The sequence below is a fragment of the Salvelinus fontinalis genome, chromosome 31 (genome assembly GCF_029448725.1).
Source record: "Salvelinus fontinalis isolate EN_2023a chromosome 31, ASM2944872v1, whole genome shotgun sequence".
Classification (NCBI taxonomy): domain Eukaryota; kingdom Metazoa; phylum Chordata; class Actinopteri; order Salmoniformes; family Salmonidae; genus Salvelinus; species Salvelinus fontinalis.
In genome coordinates, this window is record NC_074695.1 from 19,450,522 (window position 1) to 19,476,274 (window position 25,753).

The window sequence follows — 25,753 nt, forward strand, 5'->3', positions numbered from 1 at the left end:
TATGGTTTGAATCAGGCTGCACTGTGCTGGCTCGGCCTTACCGTATGGTTTGAATCAGGCTGCACTGTGCTCATGCGCAAGACACTGTGCTTGCTACGGACTGAGGTCGACCAAAACTGTCTCTTCACACACACCGCCTCTCCACGGATGACAGCCACCGGGAAATATGGAAATGGATCATTAAAGTCATGAAGCGACCACCATGTTTGGGCGGGAAAAGGGAAAAAGAGAGAGAGAGAGAGAGAGAGAGAGAGATAGCGAGACATACACAGAGCGAGAGACAGCGAGAGAGACAAAGCGAGCGACAGAAACACACAGAGAGAGAGAGTGCGTGTGAGAGAGAGACACAGCGAGAGAGAGTGAGGCAGCGAGAGAGACAACAAAGGGTGAGAGAGAGAGAGCGAGAACTATACCACCCAGATTCTGCCTTTCTGTGTGATAAACCAGTGAGGTCTAGTCTGTGCCCCATTGGTCTAATAAGCCTGAAGTAACTAAGCACTCAGCACCTGCTCCACCCACTACAAGGCAGAAATAAACCCAGCAAAATCCCTCTGGCAACAAGGCATGGGGGGGGGGGGGGGGGGGGGGGGGTGATGGATTTGCTTAATTATGCACAAGAAACCAGCAACGGATACAAAATCCTTCACGTCTCATGGGCTTTGGCTGAACGGGGGATTCATCATTTAATTTAGCTGCCGGGTTGTCTTCTGTATATTCCGTTTTTTCCCCCACTCTCATTTTTATGTTTCTTCTGAAAGGATAACAATGTTAATCTCTGAATAAGAAAGTGAAACAGACAATTCAAAGGCTATTGTGTCATTCATCTATTTAAGACGGCGCATTAAACCGCTTCTTTGTCTGAACATTTCCTATTAATTCAATAACACATTCATAACATTTCCCTGATGAATTCAGTTAATGTTTCTGTAAAATAAACCTGAATCCCCTTTTTGATCATCAAGCAGTCTTCATTTACTCATGAATAGTGGTCCTGTGTAACGCCAGGGCTGTGGGTTTGATTCTCGCTGGGGCCACCCAAATGAATTTGTTTGCACATTTGTAAGTCGCTTTGGAGAAAATAGCATATGGCATATTCTTATATTACGAAAGTAATAAAACAGCATACAGGCTTGATTCTATTTGTTCAGGCTAAGATTGAAACACTATAGCCAACTATAATGATGATAGGTTGTTGACAGTAAGTGAGAATGTTTAAGCCAATATGTACATAGTATTGCACTCTCATTCCAGTGAAAGGAGAATCACCTGTGGGAAAATAGAGACAGAACTTCAAAGAGAGCCCCCCCCCGACCCCCCCCCACCCCCCCGCAAAAAAATCTGTCATTGTGGCCTTGCTGTGACAGTCAGTCTGACATCAGTGGTGAGGTTTGACATTAAAGCCCCATCCTATCCACTAGCCTTCCTTCCGTAGTGACTTCTCCCATCACACCTGTGACAGAACAACAGGTTGGCGAGATATGCAATATAAATGTGATGGCTTTGCATGAGTCAAGACATGAAACATTGTTTTAATATGCTGTATGCATCGGAGCCCTGGACAGCTCTGCAGTCTGTACTGATGCTTTTAGGATCAGGCCAGGAAAAACAAACATGTACTCTAGATGTGCTTTTTCCTTCTCTTGGCGTGCAACTTATAGTACATCTAACCACACAGGTTCTAGACAACAAATCAACATACAGAATGACTCTGTCCCGTTACATAACATGTGACCTGCATCCCAGGCTACTACCATCTTTACCAGCTGGAGACAAGTCTGAGCCACAGATATACTCAACAGGGATGCTGAAGAATAAAATTCAGAGAAAGACATATCAAAAACGGAGGTACTGTAGATCAAGAATCGACCAATCGGATCCCAGGTAAAATATCCCTGAGGGTTAGGTTTCATGTCATTGCTCAATGTTCTTATTTAGGCGGAAGGTACACATCAACTTCTAGAGAAGAAGAGTTGAGGGGGAGCAGGTAGACTAGCAGTTAAGAGTGTTGGGTCAGTAACCAAAAGGTTTCTGGTTTGAATCCCTGAGCAGACCAGGTGAAAAATGTGCCGATGTGCCCTTGAGCAAGGCACTTAACCCTAATTTCACCTGTAAGTCGCTCTGGATAAGAGCATCTGCTAAATGACGTAAACATATGGGGAGGGCATCAAGTGAACAAAGACTAGGCCGCATTAAACCTGAGGGGTGTACTATGACACGAGATAGCGAGCTAACTTTGGTGAACTCTAACTCCTCTGAGTTCAACTCAAATCGGGATAACATTTGACACAAAAGTGGCAACGAATCCTTCAGAACTAACCTGCTCCGGGGCAGGGTAACTCGGGGGTAATGCTGCATTCGTAGGTGGGAATTTACCACTTGTGAAGTTGTAAATATAAGTTGGATGCATTCACGTGCTTTGATGTTGCATTTAACAGCCGAATATGCTGTTATCAAGGTAATTTCCTCAGCATTGGATCAATGAAGAGTTCAGCATTTGACTCGCTGGGCTTATCCACGTGTGACATGCAAGTGCAGTTACAAGCCTGACTGGATGTAACGGCAGCTGGAGGATCAATATCCACCTTCATAAAATGGATGAAGCTGGAGCAGGAATGTGAAGCTAACTGAAGCTGGCTAGATTTATAGAATCCTAAGTAAATCTAGCTAGCATCGTAGAACAACCCAGTGGGGCTGTGTCAGAAAAGTTTTCTAACCATAAAATCCTTGCTTTCTCCAGTCCTTGTTTCCTCCATTGCAAGCTCAAAGTTAATTGGATGAGGTCCGAGGGAGTGACCTTTGACCTCATCCAAAGCACTTTGAGAGGAATTGAAAACAAGGACAGAGGAAACAAAGATTTGATGATTTCAGACCCAGCCCTCAAATCAGGCCTTTGAAGTATTCATTCATCTTAATGCTCTCTATGTAATTACTCCAGGGAAAGCAGGAAAAGTGGGAGGCTTTGGCCTTGGCCCTCCCTGCGTCACTGCCCACCGATTGCAGCCCTAATCCAGCTGCTTGTTCTCCCCAGATTATCAACATCAATTCCGTAATTGCATTTGGATATGCCGTGATGACATTCCATCTGGGGAGTCAGGACTAGATGTAACTGAACAACATTGGTTACAATACATTTTAAAGGACCGGCTTCAGACCCCTTGACTTTTTCTACATTTTGTTACTTTTCAGTCTTATTCCAAAATGGATTAAATCAATTTAAAAAAAACTCAATCTACACACAATACCCCATAATGACAAAGTTTTTTTGCAAATGTATTTTTTGCAAATGTATTAAACATTGTCCGAGACAGGATTGTGTCGAGGCACAGATCTGGGGAAGGGTACCAAAACATTTCTGCAGCATTGAAGGTCCTCAAGAACACAGTGGCCTCCATCATTCTTAAATGGAAGAAGTTTGGAACCACCAAGACTCTTTCCAGAGCTGGCCGTCTAACCAAACTGAGCAATCAGGGGAGAAGGGCCTTGGTCAGGGAGGTGACCAAGAACCCAATGGTTGCTCTGACAGAGCTCTAGAGTTCCTCTGTGGAGCTGGGATAACATTCCATCTCTGCAGCACTCCACCAACCAGGCCTTTATGATAGAGTGGCCAGACAGAAGCCACTCCTCAGTAAAAAGGCACATGACAGCCCACTTGGAGTTTGCCAAAAGGCGCCTAAAGGCTCTCAGACTATGAGAAACAAGATTCTGTGGTCTGATGAAACTGTGGTCTGATGCATCACGTCTGGAGGAAACCTGGCACCATCCCTATGGTGAAGCATGGTTTTTCAGTGGCAGGGACTGGGAGACTAGTCAGGATCGATGCAAAGATGAAAAGTACAGAGAAATCCTTGATGAAAACCTGCTCCAGAGCACTCAGGACCTCAGACTGGGGCAAACATCACTAAGCACACAGCCAAGACAACGCAGGAGTGGCTTCGGGACAAGTCTCTGAATGTCCTTGAGTGGCCCAGTCAGAGCCCGGACTTGACCCCGATCGAACATCTCTGGAGAGACCTGAAAATAGCTGTGCAGCAACACTCCCCATCCAACCTGACAGAGCTTGAGAGGATCTGCAGGGAAGAATGTGAGAAACTCTCCAAATACAGGTGCGCCAAGCTTGTAGCGTCATACCGAAGAAGACGAGGCTGTAATCGCTGCCAAAGGTGCTTCAACAAACCACTGAGTAAAGGGTCTGAATACTTATGTAAATGTGATTTCTATTTTCTATTAAGTATCAAACATTTCTCAAAACCTGTTTTTGATTTGTCATTATGAGGCATTGTGTGTAGATTGATGAAGAAAAATACAAATTTAATCAATTTTAGAATAACCTAGCAAAATGTGGAAAAAAGTCAAGGGGTTTGAATACTCACTCCAGGCAGCTACTGCAGCCGAGCACATATCTCATCCTGCCTAGACAAATCCATCTACTGCAGTGTGCTAAATACACGCAGGCACCCTACAGTAAATCTCCCCTACAGACTCCACAGAGCTTGGACTCAGTCAGAGAATTCATTAAGTAACTTAAGTCGTGCTTATCCTGCTCAGACAGAGCTGCTCTGGTTCATAGCCCTTAACAAAGTTCAGTTACAGAATGTGGGTTTTTCGTTATTTTCCCCACAAACAAGAAGCTTTTTCTACTATTTCTCATTTTTTCCCCTCTTTGCATTGTTGGGAAGGGCCCGTAAGTAAGCATTGCACTGTTACTCTACGAAGCACGTGACAATTGTTATTTTATTTGAAATGGTTAAATGTCACGCAGTGTTTACACATCCCTCCTCTATTCGATTCAGCCAACCTACACCCCGGTAACAAGACCTAGCCTACCTCCACTATGCACGCGTCCTATTCATTAAGCCATTAATAGGCTAATTATTTCTATGTAGTTTCAATGGAGTCCATCCACACACACCATTTAACACTCTCAAGCTTGTTGTGTTCAAACTCTTTTCATATGATAGTGTGTGTGTATCAAGTCAAACCAGGAACACTCAAAGCCAAATAGCTGTCCCATGTTTGGAAGGGCCAAAGGTAAACATCCACCCACAGGGAGAGGAGGACACTGGCTGCTAGTGAGTGTTGACCTGAGGACAGCAGGGCTGTCAGCCCAGAAAGAGACCCTCCTCTGCTCTCCAATCACTGAGAGACACCAGGTCAGGATGGGGAGTTAGTGGAGCCAATATTTACCTCTCAACACAGAACACACCAGCCGTTGCCATGGAGGTGATTCCTCGCATTCTACAAGCAGCAGCTCTGATGCACTTGTACGCTCACACTTATTCGTCAGAGAAACGTGCAGAAAATGGTAGCAAGCTTCTAAGATAGAGAAAAACACAGCCTTTATCCTTTTTTTCATTTTCACTCTTAGGAGACTACTGTACTGTGGTTCTTAATAGGATCAGAGCCTGTGAGTCCTGATCCTTTCCACTGTTCAAGTGTGTGTGTGTGTGTGTCAGCAGCACTGATACTTCTGCTTTACCCAATCTAAGTTCATGTCACTAACTGTTTTCAAAACAAAACATCCATTCAGTGTCACCATAAAAAAGTCAAACTGCCCTCAAAAAAGGCTGAGGCTGGTTGGTCTTAAAACCCTCTCCCTCCACAGGCAGGTTACATATTTACGACTTGAAAATCAACAAACGAGCCACTGGTCTGGCAGGGTTCCCAGGTCCATGGTTTTTCTAAAGGCCTGTTATGCCCGGTGCCGAATCTCACTGCAACACATATGAAATCATTTTGGAATTGAGGCTCAACTCGAAAATATCTAGTCCATTTTGTATTAGGAGGGGATTTGTTTAGAGGACAGTTCCTGTGACGTCATGGAGGGAGGGAGGAGCGTCGTGGAGGGAGGGAGTGCTGAATGAACCAAAACAGAAGTGAATGTTGAAGTCTCAAAGTTAACTTCACATCAAGCAACAAAAAGGTTAGGATATTTCTCACAATTTTCATCTTTCCCTACTTTCCTCCTTTTGCTTTCTTTAATCATTCACTTTTTTATTTTAGTCATTTAGCAGACACTTTTATGCAGAGTGATTTACAGGAGCATTTCGGGTTAAGTGCCTTGCTCAAGGGCACAGACATTACTCAGTCAAGTTACTCATTATAGGACTAGAGGTCGACAGATTAAATCAGCATGGCCGATTAATTAGGGCCGATTTCAAGTTTTCATAATCGGTAATTGGCATTTTTGGATGCCGATTATGGCCGATTACATTGCACTCCACGAGGAGACTGCGTGGCAGGCTGACCACCTGTTACGCAAGTGCAGCAAGGAGCCAAGGTAAGTTGCTAGCTAGCATTAAACTGATCTTATAAAAAACAATCAATCTTAACATAATCAATAGTTAACTACTCATGGTTGATGATATTACTAGTTTACCTAGCTTGTCCTGCGTTGCAAATAATCAATGCGGTGCCTGTTCATTTATCATTGAATCACAGCCAACTTCAACAAATGGGTGATGATTTAACAAGCGCATTCACGGAAAAAGCACTGTCGTTGCACCAATGTACCTAACCATAAACATCAATGCCTTTCTTTAAATCAATACACAAGTATATATTTTTAAACCTGCATATTCAGTTAAAAGACATTCATGTTAGCAGGCAATATTAACTAGGGAAATTGTTTCACCTCTCTTGCGTTCTGTGCAAGCAGAGTCAGGGTATATGCAGCAGTTTGAGCCGCCTGGCTCGTTGCAAACTGTGTGAAGACCATTTCTTCCTAACAAAGACCGTAATTAATTTGCCAGAATTTTACATAATTATGACATAACATTGAAGGTTGTGCAATGTAACAGCAATATTTAGACTTAGGGATGCCACCCGTTCGATTAAATACGGAACGGTTCCGTATTTCACTGAAAGAATAAACGTTTTGTTTACGAAATTATAGTTTCCGGATTTTACCATATTAATGACATAAGGCTCGTATTTCTGTGTTTTATTATATTAAAATGAAGTCTGTTTGATATTTGATAGAGCAGTCTGACTGAGCGGTGGTAGGCAGCAGCAGGCTCGTAAGCATTCATTCAAACAGCACATTCCTGCGTTTGCCAGCAGCTCTTCGCAATGCTTCAAGCACAGCGCTGTTTATGACTTCAAGCCTGTCAACTCCTTAGATTAGGCTGGCAATACTAAAGTGCTTATAAGAACATCCAATAGTCAAAGGTATATGAAATACAAATTGTATATTTCCAATAATAACTACAACCTAAAACTGCTTTAACTGGGAACATTGAAGACTCATGTTAAAAGGAACCACCAGCTTTCATATGTTCTCATGTTCTGAGCAAGGAACTTAAACGTTAGCTTTTTTACATGGCACAAATTGCACTTTTACTTTCTTCTCCAACACTGTGTTTTTGCATTATTTAAACCAAATTGAACATGTTTCATTATTTATTTGAGACGAAATTGATTGTTATATTAAGTTAAAAGAAAAAAGTGTTCATTCAGTATTGTTGTAATTGTCATTATTACAAATGTGTGTGTGTGTGTATATATTAGGTTGACCGATTATAATTTCACTGCCGATACAGATTATTGGAGGTCCAAAAAAAGCCGATACCGATTGATCGGCCGATTTATATACAGCGGGGCAAAAAAGTATTTAGTCAGCTATCAATTGTGCAAGTTCTCCCACTTAAAAAGATGAGAGAGGCCTGTAATTTTCATCATAGGTACACTTCAACTATGACAGACAAAATGAGAAAAAAAATCCTGAAAATAACATTGTAGGATTTTTTATGAATTTATTTGCAAATTATGGTGGAAAATAAGTATTTGGTCGAAAACAAAAGTTCATCTCAATACTTTGTTATATACCCTTTGTTGGCAATGGCAGAGGTTAAACGTTTTCTGTAAGTCTTCACAAGGTTTTCACACATTGTTGCTGGTATTTTGGCCTATTCCTACATGCAGATCTCCTCTAGAGCAGTGATGTTTTGGGGCTGTTGCTGGGCAACACGGACTTTCAACTCCCTCCAAAGATTTTCTATGGGGTTGAGATCTGGAGACTGGCTAGGCCACTCCAGGACCTTGAAATGCTTCTTATGAAGCCCCTCCTTCGTTGCCCGGGCGGTGTGTTTGGGATCATTGTCATGCTGAAAGACCCAGCCACGTTTCATCTTCAATGCCCTTGCTGATGGAAGGAGGTTTTCACTCAAAATCTCACGATACATAGCCCCATTCATTCTTTCCTTTACACGGATCAGTCGTCCTGGTCCCTTTGCAGAAAAACAGCCCCAAAGCATGATGTTTCCACCCCCATGCTTCACAGTTGGTCTGGTGTTCTTTGGATGCAACTCAGCATTCTTTGTCCTCCAAACACGACGAGTTGAGTTTTTACCAACAAGTTCTATTTTGGTTTCATCTGACCATATGACATTCTCCCAATCTTCTGCTGGATCATCCAAATACTCTCTAGCAAACTTCAGACGGGCCTGGACATGTACTGGCTTAAGCAGGGGGACACATCTGGCACTGCAGGATTTGAGTCCCTGGCGGCGTAGTGTGTTACTGATGGTAGGCTTTGTTACTTTGGTCCCAGCTCTCTGCAGGTCATTCACTAGGTCCCCCCGTGTGGTTCTGGGATTTTTGCTAACCGTTCTTGTGATCATTTTGACCCCACGGGGTGAGATCTTGCATGGAGCCCCAGATCGAGGGAGATTATCAGTGGTCTTGTATGTCTTCCATTTCCTAATAATTGCTCCCACAGTTGATTTCTTCAAACCAAGCTGCTTACCTATTGCAGATTCAGTCTTCCCAGCCTGGTGCAGGTCTACAATTTTGTTTCTGGTGTCCTTTGACAGCTCTTTGGTCTTGGCCATAGTGGAGTTTGGAGTGTGACTGTTTGAGGTTGTGGACAGGTGTCTTTTATACTGATAACAAGTTCAAACAGGTGCCATTAATACAGCTAACGAGTGGAGGACAGAGGAGCCTCTTAAAGAAGAAGTTACAGGTCTATGAGAGCCAGAAATCTTGCTTGTTTGTAGGTGATTAAATACTTATTTTCCACCATAATTTGCAAATAAATTCATTAAAAATCCTACAATGTGATTTTCTGGATTTTTTTTTCTCATTTCGTCAGTCATAGTTGAAGTGTACCTATGATGAAAATTACAGGCCTCTCTCATCTTTTTAAGTGGGAGAACTTGCACAATTGGTGGCTGACTAAATACTTTTTTGCCCCTGTGTGTGTGTGTGTGTGTGTGTGTGTGTGTGTGTGTGTGTGTGTGTGTGTGTGTGTGTGTGTGTGTGTGTGTGTGTGTGTGTGTGTGTGTGTGTGTGTGTGTGTGTGTGTGTGTGTGTGTGTGTGTGTGTGTGTGTGTGTGTGTGTGTGTGTGTGTGTGTGTGTGTGTGTGTGTGTGTGTGTGTGTGTGTGTGCGTGTGTGCGCGCGCGTATATATATATATATATATATATTTTGTAATGATGACAATTACAAAAAAATTAAATTGGCATTGCTTTTTTTGGTCCTCCAATAATCGGTATCGGCGTTGAAAAATCATAATCGGTCGACCTCTATATAGGACACATCAAATACTTAATCACAAAGCATCATGTGACAAAATGAGAGAGTCTAGCGAGAGCAGAGAAAAGCAACTTCTATCACACTCCCTGCAACCACGATTCAGAGACATAGCAAAGTCAGTAGAGGACAATTCAAACTATTCTGTGACAACATGAGAGTGTGGCAAGACGATAGCAGAGCAGAGTGCAGAACACCAGGCTCACTCCATCTCTGCAGTGAGCCTCCCAGCCCAGCCTGGCCCATCTGATCTGAATCACAAACAAGTCCCACATCAGCTGTGTGTGTGAATCATCCACAGATTAGACCTCTGTGGGCATGTCAAATCACATGTTAAACAGCACCGTTTCCCACGCAACTTTGACTGACTGAGCCATAGGCCTAAACCTATCCCAACCCAGACTGTGCTGTACCATTCCTAGCGGCTTACAAGAGGCTCTTAAGAGACAGACATGGAGAATTAGGATCCTTTCCTCAGCTTCAACTTGGTTAGTTTACACAAGTTCGGGATGTGGATTTGGTAAATAACTCTTTCCTTTTCTGATGATGCGTAAACTGTTTAGACTATGAAAGAGATAAATCCGAGGGTGCCAAAAGTGATAATCACTGCTGAACTAATAAAAAGGTAGCAAACAAAAACAACTTATGTGGACAGCTTCAGAGCAGCAGCTCTCTTAAAAATAGATTACAGTTAGCAGAGGCTACTGTTTAACAGTAAGGAAGACACTGGGGAGGTGTGACAGCAGTTCATCATCTTGTTGTGTTAAAGGACAGCTTTGAAGTAGCCGTTATAAGAGCAGTTGTGCCATTCCTACATATGAGAAATGACAGTTATAAAGAGCAGTTGTCAGGTTACAGTTGTCTTGTGAAACCGTGTTAATACAAAAGCGTGTTCGGTGTCCTGGCCTCAGGATTCATGGCTGCCATCTTGGCCATAGATCTTCAGATAAATATAGAGACTGAAGCAAGCAACCGAAGCCTAAGTCACTTTCTCCTGCCTGAAAGTAAAAGGATCTTAACCTCACTAGGGTAGGGGGCAGCATTCGGAATTTTGGATGAAAGTAAACTGCCTGCTACTCAGGTCCAGAAGCTAGGATATGCATATAGATTTGGATAGAAAACACTCTAAAGTTTCCAAAACTGTTAAAATAATGTCTGTGAGTATAACAGAACTGATATGGCAGGTGAATACCTGCCCTATTTTTTTCAAAGGATGTTTTTCCATTGAAAGCCTATTCACCATACAAAGACTTATGACATAGTTCACGAGCCCTATGGCTTCGCCTACATGTGGCCAGTCTTTAGGCATTGTTTCAGGCTTTTACTCTGAAAAATGAGGGAGATACAGCACTTTCAATGAGAGGACAGTGGAAATTTCCAGACATGAGTCCAGCGCATGACCGGGAGAGCGCCTTTGTTTCTCCTTTTCTATTGAAGAAGCTATTGTCCGGTTGAAATATGATCGATTATTTATGACAAAAACAACCTGAGGATTGATTTTAAACATCGTTTGACATGTTTCTACGAACTTTTATTGTACTTTTTGGATTTTTCGTCTGTCTGCTGTGACCGCGCTTTGTTCCAATAGATTACTTAACTAAAAAAGCACCAACAAAACGGAGGGTTTTGGACATAAAGAGGGACATTATCGAACAAAACAAACATTTATTGTGTAACATGGAGTCTTCGGAGTGCAACCATATGAAGATCAAAGGTAAGTGATACATTTTATCACTATTTCTGACTTTTGTTACTCCTCTTCTTGGCTGCTAACTGTTTGTAATGATTTGTCTGCTGGGCGCTGTTCTCAGATAATCGCATGGTTTGCTTTCGCCGCAAAGTCTTTTTGAAATCTGACACCGAGTTTGGATTAACAAGAAGTTAATCTTTAAAAAGATGTATAACACTTGTATGTTTCATGAATTTTTATAATGAGTACTTCTGTTTTTGAATTTGGCGCTCTGCAATTTCATTGGATGTTGGCCAGGTGGGACGGTTACGTCCCACACCCCCGAGAGATGTTAAAGGGATGGTTCATCGAAATTTATAACTGAACTGCCTCTTTAAGCATCTGGGCCTCAGCAATGTGACTGCACTGCAGTGACCTTTGCGTGTGTATTATGTTCTATAGAGACCATAAGAAGCGCCATATTGTTCCACTATGATATATTTAGACTAACAATACAATGGTTGATTTATTGTTGAAATCTGCTTTGCCATAGCTTCACACATGAATCTTGGAAGCCTTAATGGAAGTCTGTGTAATGTTTGGGTACCCTATGTTCTTCTGCCATTACCCCCAAACGATCACATCTCCTTCCCAGCTCTTTCCCTTCATCTAAATATGGTCATGTGTTTGAGGGACAAGTAGATAGAGAGCAAGAGCGACAGAAGAAAAATATAATCCTCTAAGGGTTTAGGTTTCTCCCATTCTTTCTCTCTCTCCTTCGCTCTCTCCCTCTCCAATCCTTTCAGGAGATTTCCAAATGGAAATAAAATAATCCAATTCCTTCCACAACCTAAGATAGCACATGACAAAACCAAAAAAAATCCTCTGTTTCCCGGCTTCCAAAATGTTATTGAACTAGTCAATCCTAAGTATTGGGAAAACACACAGATCCTCTTAAATCAGTCCCTGAAATCCCCACCCCAAAAAATATTTTCATTTGTCTGACTTTTATTGATCCAGCCTCACAATGAAGTGTTTTACCGTTTTCTTTTCAGGACAACCAGGGCTACAAATAGAACACAAAACAATTTGAGTTTTTTTTGGCAAATGTCAATTAAAACAATTAGGTCAGCCAGAGCAAAAATCTGATAAAAGTGAATTTATATGAATGATGTAAGAAACATAAATTGTTTTCTCAGTGGGAAATGAATATCCAATTATCCAACTGTGTGGAGTTTGGAGTTTGTGACAGCAATTATGTGAGCTTATTACAGTATTATAGACACTATGTCCTGGGATTTCCTATCTACACGTATGTAGAGCATCCCCTTCCCTTCAAATGACTCATGTAGCTTGTGAGCGTCATAGAGCAAAACATGTTACATGTGCGTGTTTGTGAGAGTCTCAGCTTTTCATAGAGTAATAGTTTGTAGCTCAAACCAAAACACTTTCTGACTCTACATACGTTTCTGTAAAAAAAGACCCGGCCCCTTCGGGATCTTGCCCTTGTCTCAAAAACACTGCTTTACGGTAGCCCCCATTAATCACACAGACCAATGGTACCAACAGATGCAGAATAAATAGTCTAATCCAAATGGTACAACCCAGAAGTCTGGAGCTGAAACAAATCATGTTTAAAAAGGTGTTAGAAGTCCTAAATCACACCAGTGGAACTCACTGGGTTAAAATTGTATTGAAAGTAAAACATGTTTTCATCACTATAGTTTTGTTTGTTCACATTCTGAACACTGTCAGATCAGATTAAAATGAGATCACTATGCAACAAATGTCAGAGGCAGAAACTAGGATAATAAAGAGAACCAGTCAAAATCTCTGTGTAAAAACCTACACAAAGCACCGAGATGCTTTGAAGTATAACCTAGCCCTTCAATGACCCTTCTTCTTAATCTTATTTTAAAAAGAGGAAACTTCTAAGCAGCTAGCATCCACCGAGACTGGAGGGCTGCATGCTTCACCAACTGAGGGCTTTGACTGTTTAACTTCTGATTTAGGCAGAAGTGCCTAGTACTGTTACCATTTAAGAAAACTCCATGTACCTCTGAAATCTAAGGCCCCACCAGGAAACCATATAGATGTAAAATGGCAGTTCACAGCAACTCTAAACATAATCATGTGTGTGTAAACACAAGTCCAAATATTAGTCTCCATTACAGGTATGAGGAATGAGACAAGCAGGTGCGCGTGTATTGAAGAGGTGTGCGCGTGTATTGAAGAGGTGTGCGCGTGTATTGAAGAGGTGTGCGCGTGTATTGAAGAGGTGTGCGCGTGTATTGAAGAGGTGTGCGCGTGTATTGAAGAGGTGTGCGCGTGTATTGAAGAGGTGTGCGCGTGTATTGAAGAGGTTTGGTGTGTGCGCGTGTATTGAAGAGGTTTGGTGTGTGCTCGTGTATTGAAGAGGTTTGGTGTGTGCGCGTGTATTGAAGAGGTTTGGTGTGTGCGCGTGTATTGAAGAGGTTTGGTGTGTGCGCGTGTATTGAAGAGGTTTGGTGTGTGCGCGTGTATTGAAGAGGTTTGGTGTGTGCGCGTGTATTGAAGAGGTTTGGTGTGTGCGCGTGTATTGAAGAGGTTTGGTGTGTGCGCGTGTATTGAAGAGGTTTGGTGTGTGCGCGTGTATTGAAGAGGTTTGGTGTGTGCGCGTGTATTGAAGAGGTTTGGTGTGTGCGCGTGTATTGAAGAGGTTTGGTGTGTGCGCGTGTATTGAAGAGGTTTGGTGTGTGCGCGTGTATTGAAGAGGTTTGGTGTGTGCGTGTGTATTGAAGAGGTTTGGTGTGTGTGTGTGTATTGAAGAGGTTTGGTGTGTGTGTGTATTGAAGAGGTTTGGTGTGTGTGTGTATTGAAGAGGTTTGGTGTGTGTGTGTATTGAAGAGGTTTGGTGTGTATGTGTATTGAAGAGGTTTGGTGTGTGTGTGTATTGAAGAGGTTTGGTGTGTATGTGTATTGAAGAGGTTTGGTGTGTGTGCGTATTGAAGAGGTTTGGTGTGTGTGCGCACACGTGTCAGTGTTTCCCCTATATTCCTTTAGCAGTAGCGGGCCGCCCTGCTAAATCGTTGCCACCACTCCATAAGATAAACAAATAAATAACTTTTTCAGTGTTAGCTTAAACGTCTAAAATCATATACAGTATATAGAAAAGTAATGGAGCATATATTTTTTAAATAAGACCATCTTTGAGAACTAACAATCACCAACATAAAAACTAGGCAGTCACGGATAATCAAAAAAATTGAATGGCATGGGTCCCTCATTGGTTTTGTTATAATGTTTGAGTCACTGATGTGTAGATATGCAGGAAATTATCTGCACATTTTTTTTTTCTCTAAGCCCCATGGCAAAATGTGTAGAATTGCAGAACATGTGCATTAAAACCGCACCATTTTGTCTCTGTGGCCAAGAAGATGGCCCCATTGTCCACGCCCCACACACACACACACTAACTTTGCTACTGCTTTTGGAAAAACTCCTAGGGGAACACTGTATGTGCATGTCTGTATGTGTACTCTCAGGTGTCTGTACACTCAGGTTTGTGATTTCAGTGTGAGCCCCAGTCATGTCTGTGGAATGCAGAGTGAAGAATGAGACAAGTCCTGACACCACTCCATCTCACACACCATACGAGGAATGTTCTGAGAGCAGGTAGAGGCACCCTACACCCAGGACGTGGATAGACGTTCATGATGCCACAGGCCACAGATTCAATCACAGAACATCCTAACATCCCGCACCGTCAGCCAGGGACGTTTCACAACAACCTAGAGTAGGAAAGACGTTAGTGTTTCCATTCCTGAAACCAATAAGCAGTACTAAACCAAAAGAAGATTGATTGTTGTTCTCGTCAACAGACTTCCTCAGGCTAGTGGATGTTTGGATTTAGAATCGACTGAATCAGGTGACACAGTGTTTGGTTCGTCACTTGTCTGGAAATATTAAACATTTCCTTAATATTTTCCCTTTGAGGCTGCCAAGAGCACTTCCTCAGTCAGACAAGAACTATCCTTAAGCAGAATAGAAGAGGTCAGAAAAACATAAATTACCTTTCTACAAAAGTACAAACATTCATTATAGATTTGCACCAAGATAAAGCTATACATGTCTAATTATTAAAATCAGGTGACCTAGATTAGGTTTGGAGTGAAAACCTACAGGATGGTAAGGTAGTCTCTCCAGGAACATGGTTGGAGAGCCCTGACCTATTCTCTTGCCAGTAACTGCACCAATGGGACCTGTACAATGAACATATTTGGGGGAGGGGGAAGCCAATATGGCTACATTTGATGGTGTAGATGCTGAACCACACTTTTCTAATGTTTGTCAATAGATTCAGCACTTTGTAACAGATTGGAATGCTTCTCCAGCAGAGTCAGTGGTAGATAAACAAGATGACAATAAAACAACAGCTGAGGCCCTCCCTACATGAAACAAATGTGATCGTCACGCATGATCATTAAAATATAACAGGTCTCCTCCACACCTATTTCCATAACCTAACATAGCAAGCGTAAAAGAAAGGCCTGAAACTAGATCCCCTACATACTGGTCTTTACAAGAATAAAAAAGAATTAAAAACTGTCAGGGGAGGTTCTCTTCTGCACCAATCCAGTAAATGTGGAGGAGGAGTTAAGAGTGTTGGCTTTGTTAACATCCAAAAGCGGAAGTCGTGTCACAGGCTCTCTTTTCATTTCCCCTGAAAACCGGAACATCCGGTTGTTGGGTCCTCGGCAGAGGCTAGCATTTTCATAACAGATTTTAGGGCGAGGGCCCCATCAATGAACCGATTTCTAGGTGAAGACCAGGGTAAACTTAATTTGCTTAGAGGACAGCAGGATTGTGTTCATTAGGCACTAAATGTAAGGAAACAGACAAACAGGGAGGAACTACCTGGTCTTACTCAATAAGAAACGCTTGGTTGTTTTTCATTGCAAAATATTTTGCTACAGTGTGCACTAACGAATACACCCCAGGCATGTAGTCCCTCCTCACAGGACAGAACATGCAGCTGTAGCTGTATAGCTTCCAGTCCACAGGGCGTGGCTGCTGCTGCTCAGCTCACACAATTCAAATTTCAAGTTTTATTAGTCGAATGTACAGGATACGCATGATCCAACAAAATGATTACCTGCAGGTTCCTTCTCGAAAATGCAATAAGAAATAACAGATAAGAATATGAAGATAAAGTAAACGGAACAAAAATAGAAACGTAACATGTAAAGTTGGTCTCATGTTTCATAAACTGAAATAAAAGATCCCAGAAATGTTTCATACGCACAAAAATGCTTATTTCTCTCAAATGTTGTGCACAAATTTGTTTACATCCCTGATAGTGAGCATTTCTCCTTTGCAATATAATCCATCCACCTGACAGGTGTGGCATATCAAGAATCTGGTTAAACAGCATGATCATTACACAGGTGCACCTTGTGCTGGGGACAATATAAGGCCACTTTAAAATGTGCAGTTGTCACAGAACACAATGTCACAGATGTCTCAAGTTGAGGGAGCGTGCAGAGCTATTGCTAGATAATTTATTGTTAATGCCTCTACCATAAGCCACCTCCAACGTCATTTTAGAGAATATTACAGTACGTCCAGGACCGCCACATCCTGCCTCTTCACCTCGGGGCCGTCTGGGGGGGGGGAATCTGAGGAGTATTTCTGTCTGTAATAAAGCCCTTTTGTGGGGAAAAACTTGTTCTGATTTCTGGGCCTGGCTCCAGTCATGTGAAATCCATAGATTAGGGCCTAATTTATTTATTTCCTTATATGAACTGTAACTCAGTAAAATCTTTGAAATTGCTTCATATTTTATTTAACCAGGAAGGGCTCATTGAGATTTAAAATCTCTTTTTCAAGAGCGTCCTGGCCAAGATAGGCAGCACCAAGTCATTAGAAAAATTACAGACAAACATTAAAAACTACAAGTAAGCTAGTAAAACCCATAGAATTCAATAGAGTATAACAAAATCAAAAACATTGACAGGTCAGGGAATCAGTCTCAAGATCATTCATCAGTGATTTAAAAATACCAATTGAGACAAGTTCCTCCAGTTTAAAAGTATTTTGTAAGGCGTTCCAAGACGATGGCGCAGAGTACATAAAAGCCCTTTTACCAAATTCAGTTCGGACATTTGGAACAGTTAGCAGGATAAAGTCCAGCGAACGAAGAGAGTACCCACCACATTTCTGAACAATAAAAATGCCCAAATAAAAAGGTAGTAAACCCAAAATGGCTTTGTAAATAAAAGTATACCAGTGACAGCCTACGAGTGACTAGAGAAGGCCAGCCAACCCTGGTATACAAAGTGTAGTGGTGCGTAAGGGTTTTGCAGTTTAAAATAAATCTCAAAAGTGCCATGGTAAAGAGTGTCAATTGATCTCAAACACTGAGCGGAAGCATTCATATATAAAATATCCCCATAGTCTAGTAAAGGCATAAATGTAGCTGATACTAGCCTCCTTCTGGCTTCAAAAGTAAAACAGGCTTTATTCCTAAAATAAAATCCCAATTTCAGCTTCAATTTTTTTGTAAATTGTTGAATATGCATTTTAAAAGTGAGGCCGTCATCAATTAAAATTCCAAGATATTTATATGAGGTTACAGTCTCAATCTCATTGTCCTGACAGGTAATAATAGGTGAAAAGTTCAGAGGTCTATTTCTTGCTTTAGAAAACACCATTAGTTTAGTTTTGTCAGTATTGAGGATAAGCTTCAATTGACACAAGGTATGTTGAACAGTATAAAAAGCAGATTGCAAGTTATGGACAGCTTTTGGCAGTAAAATATAATAATACATGTTAGCCTAAGTATAATACAAGAGAAGACAATTAATAGTCCAATATTTACACATGTATTGGGGATGGGGGGCAAGTGTATATATTGAGCAGTATAATAAGAGTCTGGTAGCAACTGCATGAATGTACATCCAGTAGCCAGTTTATTAGGTACACCAACACAAAAATGGTTTGCTCCTACACACAGTGAGTCACGTGGCTGTGGCTTGCTATATAAAGCAAGCAGACAGGCATCCAGTTACTGTTCGCTTGAATGTTAGAATGGGCAAAACGAGTGACCTAAGCGACTTTTGAGCGTGGTCTGACCGACGGTAAGGGAGAGAAGAGCTCGTGGCTGGGGTGTGTGGGGGTCCTTGATGATGCTGCATACCTTCCTCAGGCACCATTTCAAGTAGATGTCCTGGATGGGTGGGAGCATGGTTCCAGTGATGAACTGGGCCGTCTTCACCACCCGCTGGCGGGTGGAGGGCCTTGCGGTTGTGGATGGAGCAATTCCCGTACTAGGCTGTGACGTTCTCGATGGTGTAGCGGTAGTATTTGGAGAGGACCCAGGACGGCATGCAGAATGTCTTCAGCCACCTTAAGTTGCACCCTCGATAAGATTGATGAGGAAGAAGAGGAACCCAGGGAGCGGCTTTCACACTCACACAGATAAGCATTAGGGAGGACTACGGCCACCGCTCAGGAAAACTGCTCCTGCCTGACAGCCATGTGAGGACTATGAGGAGTGGAAAAGGTTTTTAGTTTAAGATAGATAGGGGCGGCAGGTAGCCTAATGGTTAGAGCGTTGGGCCAGTAACCAAAAGGTTGCTAGATTGAATCCTCGAGCCGACAAGGTAAAAATCTGTTGTTCTGCCCATGAACAGTGGGCAGTTAACCCACTGTTCCTAGGCCGTTATTGTAAATAAGAATTTGTTCTTAACTGACTTGCCTAGTTAAATAAAAGTAAAATAAAAAAATAGAGGCTACTCTTCACGCATTAGTGATTAAATTCCTAGACCTCATACACACAAAATTCCCATTGACCTTTTTCTCCCTGACCTGCCTTGTAGTGGTTGTTCTCACCTCATAGTCCTCACGGGAATCACATTCATGCAGTCCTCGTCTGTCTTTTGTTCCAAGAGACACTAAAGCCACACTCTCAATCCAGAAAGGAGAATTGTGTGTTTCCATTCCCTTGAAAATGAGAGGATATGAGATGGTGTCTTCTACCTACATCCTCTTGTACTCATAATGACATGGTACTTCAGATCAGTAAACACAAAAAGTGTTGTGCCTTCAATTAGATTACATCTGCAGGGAAAAGGATAGCAAGTCCAACTTGAGGGGGTCATTTTGTCAATACAACATTTACATAAAACCCATTTCAATATAGTGATTTTCAGGCAGGGGACCCTGAGAGGAACAAAGATCAAGGCTGGTCCAGCATCTCAAAGAGGATTGAGTATGAATATCAATGTTCATGAATCCTTTATTTAACCAGGCGAGTCCCATTGAGATAGGAGTCTCTTTTTCAAGTCAGCCTTGGCCCTGAGGAAGCAATCAGCAAGCAGTCATGCAGTCATATAACTTGACTTAGTGGCCCAGCTGTGACTGCATAGACACAGAGAGACATCTCTCTGAATGAAAAGGAGCCTTTTCTTGTGAAGAGAACTGGTGGGAGTGAGAAGAAAATCCAAACAAGACCTTTCGACTGATAACCCTCCCGTCTCTACTCCCAAGCAACAGTGGAGGGATTGAGATTAGATGTATGGACCCGTTCACACTGTTCACAGAGCACGCTAGGCCAGAACAGGAAGTGACTAGCTTCAGTAGCCTGGAACCCTGGGAGGAATGAGAGGACAGTCCCTCCTCTGTTCTGTTCCACTCAATGAACCACAATCAGATACTCCATTCAAATGTCTCCAGCCACAGGGCGTCAGATAGAGTTGAAGTCAGAAGCACCTTAGCCAAATACATTTAAACTCAGTTTTTCACAATTCCTGACAATTAATCCTAGTAAACATTCCCTGTTTTAGGTTAGTTAGGATCACTACTTTATTTTAAGAATGTGAAATGTCAGAATAATAGTAGAGATAATTATTTATTTCAGCATTTATTTATTTCATCACATTCCAAGTGGGTCAATTAGTATTTGGTAGCATTGCCTTTAAATTGTTTAACTTGGGTCAAACGTTTTGTGTAGCCTTCCACAAGCTTCCCAAAATAAGTTGGGTAAATTTTGGCCCATTCCTCCTGACAGAGCTGGTGTAACTGAGTCAGGTTTGTAGGCCTCCTTGCTCACACAAGCTTTTTCAGTTCTGCCCACAAATGTTCTATAGGATTGAGGTCAGGGCTTTGTGATGGCCAGTCCAATACCTTGACTTTGTTGTCCTTAAGCCATTGTGCCACAACTTTGGAAGTATGCGTGGGGTCATTGTCCATTTGGAAGACCCATTTGCGACCAAGCTTTAACTTCCTGACTGATGTCTTGAGATGTTGCTTCAATATATCCACATCATTTCCCTGCCTCATGATGCCATCTATTTTGTGAAGTGCACCAGTCCCTCCTGCAGCAAAGCACACCCACAACATGATGCTGCCACCCCCATGCTTCACGGTTGGGATGGTGTTCTTTGGCTTGCAAGCCTCCCCCCTTTTTCTTCCAAACATAACAATGTTCATTATGGCAAAACAGTTCTATTTTTGTTTCATCAGACCAGAGGACATTTCTCCAAAAAGTACAATCGTTGTCCCCATGTGCAGTTGCAACCCGTAGTCTGGCTTTTTTATGGCTTTTTTGGAGCAGTGGCTTCTTCCTTGATGAGCGGCCTTTCAGATTATGTCGATATAGGACTCGTTTTACTGTGGATATAGATACTTTTGTACCTGTTTCCTCCAGCATCTTCACAAGGTCCTTTGCTGGTGTTCTGGGATTGATTTGCACTTTTCGCACCAAAGTACGTTCATCTCTAGGAGACAGAACGCATCTCCTTCCTGAGCGATATGACAGCTGCGTGGTCCCATGGTGTTTATGCTTGCGTACTATTGTTTGTACAGATGAACGTGGTACCTTCAGGCATTTGGAAATTGCTCCCAAGGATGAACCAGACTTGTGGAGGTCTACCATTTTTTTCTGAGGTCTTGGCTGATTTCTTTTGATTTTCCCATGATGTCAAGCAAAGAGGCACTGAGTTTGAAGGTAGGCCTTGAAATACATCCACAGGTACACCTCCATTTGACTCAAATGATGTCAATTAGCCTATAAGAAGCTTCTAAAGCCATGACATAATTTTCTGGAATTTTCCAATCTGTTTAAAGGCACAGTCAACTAAGTGTATGTAAACCTCTGACCCACTGGAATTGTGATACAGTGAATTATAAGTGAAACAATCGGTCTGTAAACAATTGTTGGAAAAATTACACATGCACAAAGTAGATGTCCTAACCGACTTGCCAAAAAATTAATTTGTGGAGTGGTTGAAAAATGAGTTTTAATGACTCCAACATAAGTGTATGTAAACTTCCGACTTCAACTGTATCTTGCAAAGAGTGCTGGGTGAGTGACTACTATCAGATAGCTGCATGCAGAGAGGGCTGGGTGAGTGACTGCTTATTATAATATACAGTGGTTTCTAAGCTGAACACTTAAACAATATCGATTTAACATTGGTTTGACTTTTACATATGGAGTTACCCTTAAGTAAATCTTCTGACGTAACTCATGTGACGTCCTGCAGGCTGTTCACTGCTCAGCTGACTATGACCTGGAAGTGAAACTTGGTAATACTGTACACTTCAGGTCATAAGTCTGGTTCCCTTTTACATGCACACGTCCACGCCCTGAAGATGGGTTAGGACTCACGTGGCCAGGGCTCTCTTGAAACATAAGTTGTCCTCTTCCACCATTTATGATTAACTACCCCAAACAAAGCCCAGTTCAACAGAGAAAGAGAACAGGTGGCATTTCCCCCTCCCCCCCACCATTAAAATGGCTGCCCTTGAAAATCACTGGGCACTAATTAGTACTAAAACTGGGCCAGACAGAGCAACATAAGTTTGGTGTGTACGTCTGTCACATGAAAAATTCAATGAGTTCAGTGGGAGGCTGTCGCAGTCCTCGCGCCAGCAGCCCAAAGTACCAATACAACTGCAGTGAGTGCTGTAACTGAATTATAAATCCAAAGGCCAAATTGAAGTGAGAATGTTCTAGGCATTGTTGGCATCAGATAAGTGTTTTGTTTGTTAAGAACTCCTCAATAAGCCATCAGGGAACGTTGTGCTGTTCTACTTGGACCAACACAGCACATGTCTACGCTTGTGTCTGGGTTTTTCTTTTCACCATCCCGCCATTTGTGCATCACTACAATCCTATTCCTCAGGCCCAAGAACCAGCCCCTCTACTCATAACATTATAGTCAATTAAGTTGTTAGAACTTTACGCTAATTAATCCTCGTCTGACCTGAAGGAAACCTTCAACTAGGTTGAAATGACGTTTGCAGGCAAACTAGCCTGTTCTGTTTACATTTTATTTGCCTTGTTTGCCTCCTACAGCTAAATAAGGTTCACTCTCAAATAAAGGTAACAATATACGGTCAAAACTTTATTCATAGTAATTGTCACTCCTCAAATGGCTCTACAAGGCCCCTCGAAATGCCCTTTCCATTAAGTGCACAAGGACATTTTAACAGAGCCAGTCACAATTGTTGCATAGGCAGATCATTCTCAAGGCTTGGACGCCTGGCTTTGGAAACAAGCTAGTCATTGACTCCCGCCAGGCCCAGTGTAGTGTACTACTCTGTCAAAAAGAATGCTTCAGTATATAGGGGGAACAAAGGGGTCAATCCACCAACTAACAGGACATTCTGCCACTTTGCAGTGATCTCATTGGAGCCAACAAAGTTCCAGAGGTTTCACTGAGGGACATTCTTTCGAAGGATTCCAAGGGGCATTTCCTTTATCAATGGCGCCTACATCAACCAGGGAAGATTCAGTTAGGCATGTTGATGAAACACTTATGACTGACAGGCAATCTGAAAAGACCTGCAGAGAGAGAGAGCATGCCTGCCAAGAAAGCAGCAAAATCATATGGAATTCTCCCATTGTTTTAGTACAAAATAAACACATTTAATGAAATTGTGTGACTAAAACACTGCAGTGCTTTTCTCGTCATCATGTATGATTTTGGGCATTAGAACTAAATCTCCTTGGAGCATACGTTTGGTTTGCGTGTCAGATTTTTGGAGACAGAGGAGCAGATTTTGGGAAGGGATATAGGCTAGCCTATACAGAGACTAATAGCTTCAGAATGCTCTTGCCAAACAACAGAATTCCTCAATAATGCAGAAACAGAGACATATTCTCATCATTACAGAAACAGAGACATATTCTCATCACGACAGAAACAGAGACATATTCTCATCATTACAGAATCAGAGACATATTCTCATCATTACAGAAACAGAGACATATTCTCATCATTACAGAAACATATTCTCATCATTACAGAAACAGAGACATATTCTCATCATTACAGAAACAGAGACATATTCTCATCATTACAGAAACAGAGACATATTCTCATCATTACAGAAACAGAGACATATTCTCATCATTACAGAAACAGAGACATATTCCATATTCATTTAAGGATGTGTCCTTCAATTCATCTAATCATCCACAGTTTACAATGTACTGGCCAATTTAATGGCACATTCTAAACAAAAATAGAATTCCTTGGGAAATGTTAAATTCTTTGTGATTCTAAAATTAACTGAGTGAATTCCCGGAGAGACAATTCCAGTGGAGATTTTGCCTTTGTTTGTTCATACATTATCTAGACTTCAGATAGATCAAAAGGTACAAGACAACACTCAGTGGGGGTGGAAACAAAGTGAATGTATACTGTGTAATGTGTATGTGTGTGTTTTAGAATTATGGCAACTCTGTGTTGAATAAATACAATTGCCATGGGGCAAGGCAATCCTATTACTTCATCAAGTGTATACCACTCCCAATAGTCAACACTGAAACCAGTTGTTTGATGTCCTTAGTCATAGCCATTCTCAATAAGGAAAAAACGTATATGTTCAAAAACTGAAATGAGACATGTTACGCTTCATCAAGAGTCAATATTTGGCTTGTTGACTCATCTTGAGTAGGAGAACACTAATCCTGAGCATATGACACAGCCCATAGTTTAGAAGTAGGCTATAGCCACCGGCAGAGAGCTGGTGAGAGCTCTATGGCCTATATAGCTACACTTTATTACATATCTCTCTCTTTCTCTCTCTCTCACACACACACACACACACACACACACACACACACACACACACACACACACACACACACACACACACACACACACAGACTAGTGTATTGCTGATTGACATATCTTGGCATAAATATAGCTACTTGAAGAGCCAATAATGTGATGGTCAATGGAGTTCCATAGCTTTGTCCCAATCATAAAACTAGGTACTTAATAACTATGTAAAATGTTAGGCAACAATTAGCCTACTTTCATTAAGACATTAATTATTGGATTAGAAAGACCCTCCGAACACCCTGATCCAGCGAGCTATTTCACATTAGCTTTATTAGAAGCATTGCGGCAATGTTGAGTTCAGAACATATTTGATTTCAATGCAACTTGACGGCCAGGATACATTGTTTATGTTCAATCATTGGTTTCATCATATACAAAAATAACAAGTCACTTACCCTGACGAGTACCAGTGTATTGCCGTTGCTTGTTTATTTACCAGATGGACAATAGTTCATCGAATGTAACGACAAAATGTCACAGACTCCGTCATCGAAGTAAACCCAAAAATTATAACCGATTTCAGACGACGTTCACAGCAGAGAATCGATGGTCGAAATGATGCGGAGGGATCCCATTCAACCGGAGGGGCGGGCTAGACCAAGACGGGGAATGCCTGAGAATCAGGGCAGCAGTCGGAACTAGTCTGATTGCGGCAATCATTTGAATCCCTAATTACGAAAGAGAGTATCCAGCTCTTTGCCAACTGCCTTGAAATCAAAGGATAGATATGAGTAGATTTTGTGGTAGAAAAATATCTAGGCTACTGCGTTCACTGCTGCGGGTAGTAGGCCTATCACACACACAAGCAAAGAGAATTCAGGACCAAAACATTGACAGTGAAAAGGAGGGGAGGATGGGGTAAGACGTCCGCATGCTTCCCATTCGAAACAGTTAGTGCATATATTATGACGACATTTTATGACGTTTTGGTCTTCGGCAAAGCACTAAGTGTATAAAACTTAGTGCACTGTGTTCGTAACAGATTCTAGTTTTGGGAACAGAAATATTTATTGCGATGAGAAAATTATATCGGCCCAGTTTCAACCTCTCCTCCTTCCCACAACTGGACTTTCTTTCCCTACCAAACGTTGTGCATCTTCTTCTGTGGGGATTATTGGTGGTTGGCATCCAACATTATGGTGAATTACTGCCACCTACTGTACTGTACTGTACTGGAGTGTGGGCCAGAGACAGGGAGAAACTAAATCCTACCTGCCAGGCATGTAGCTCTTGAAAAAAGATAACCAAATATTTGAGACTATATCTAATGCCATACTTCTCAATATACTTTGATTTCCAGTATCCCCTTTTCCCTCATACTATATCTCAGCCTCTCTCTTTCTCTCTGATACTGCCCACACTGTAGCAATACATGCTCCACGGTCTCTGTTTCCTGGCAAATAATCACACTTTCCTGTTGGATGCTTTCCTCTCACA

General features: G+C 41.9%; 1 protein-coding gene across 3 annotated transcripts in view; it reads right to left on the bottom strand.

Moving 5' to 3' along the window:
- Positions 1-25,195, bottom strand: part of LOC129829761 (proto-oncogene tyrosine-protein kinase Src) — a 44,267-nt gene extending 19,072 nt beyond the window's left edge. For 2 of the 3 annotated variants that reach the window (XM_055891660.1, XM_055891659.1), the window contains exon 1: positions 24,712-25,194. The gene's annotated coding sequence lies outside the window, so the exon portion shown is untranslated. Of the gene's footprint in view, positions 1-24,711 lie in introns of all 3 variants that reach the window. The other variant, XM_055891658.1, reaches the window with a different exon arrangement.
- Between the last annotated feature and the right edge of the window lie 558 nt (positions 25,196-25,753).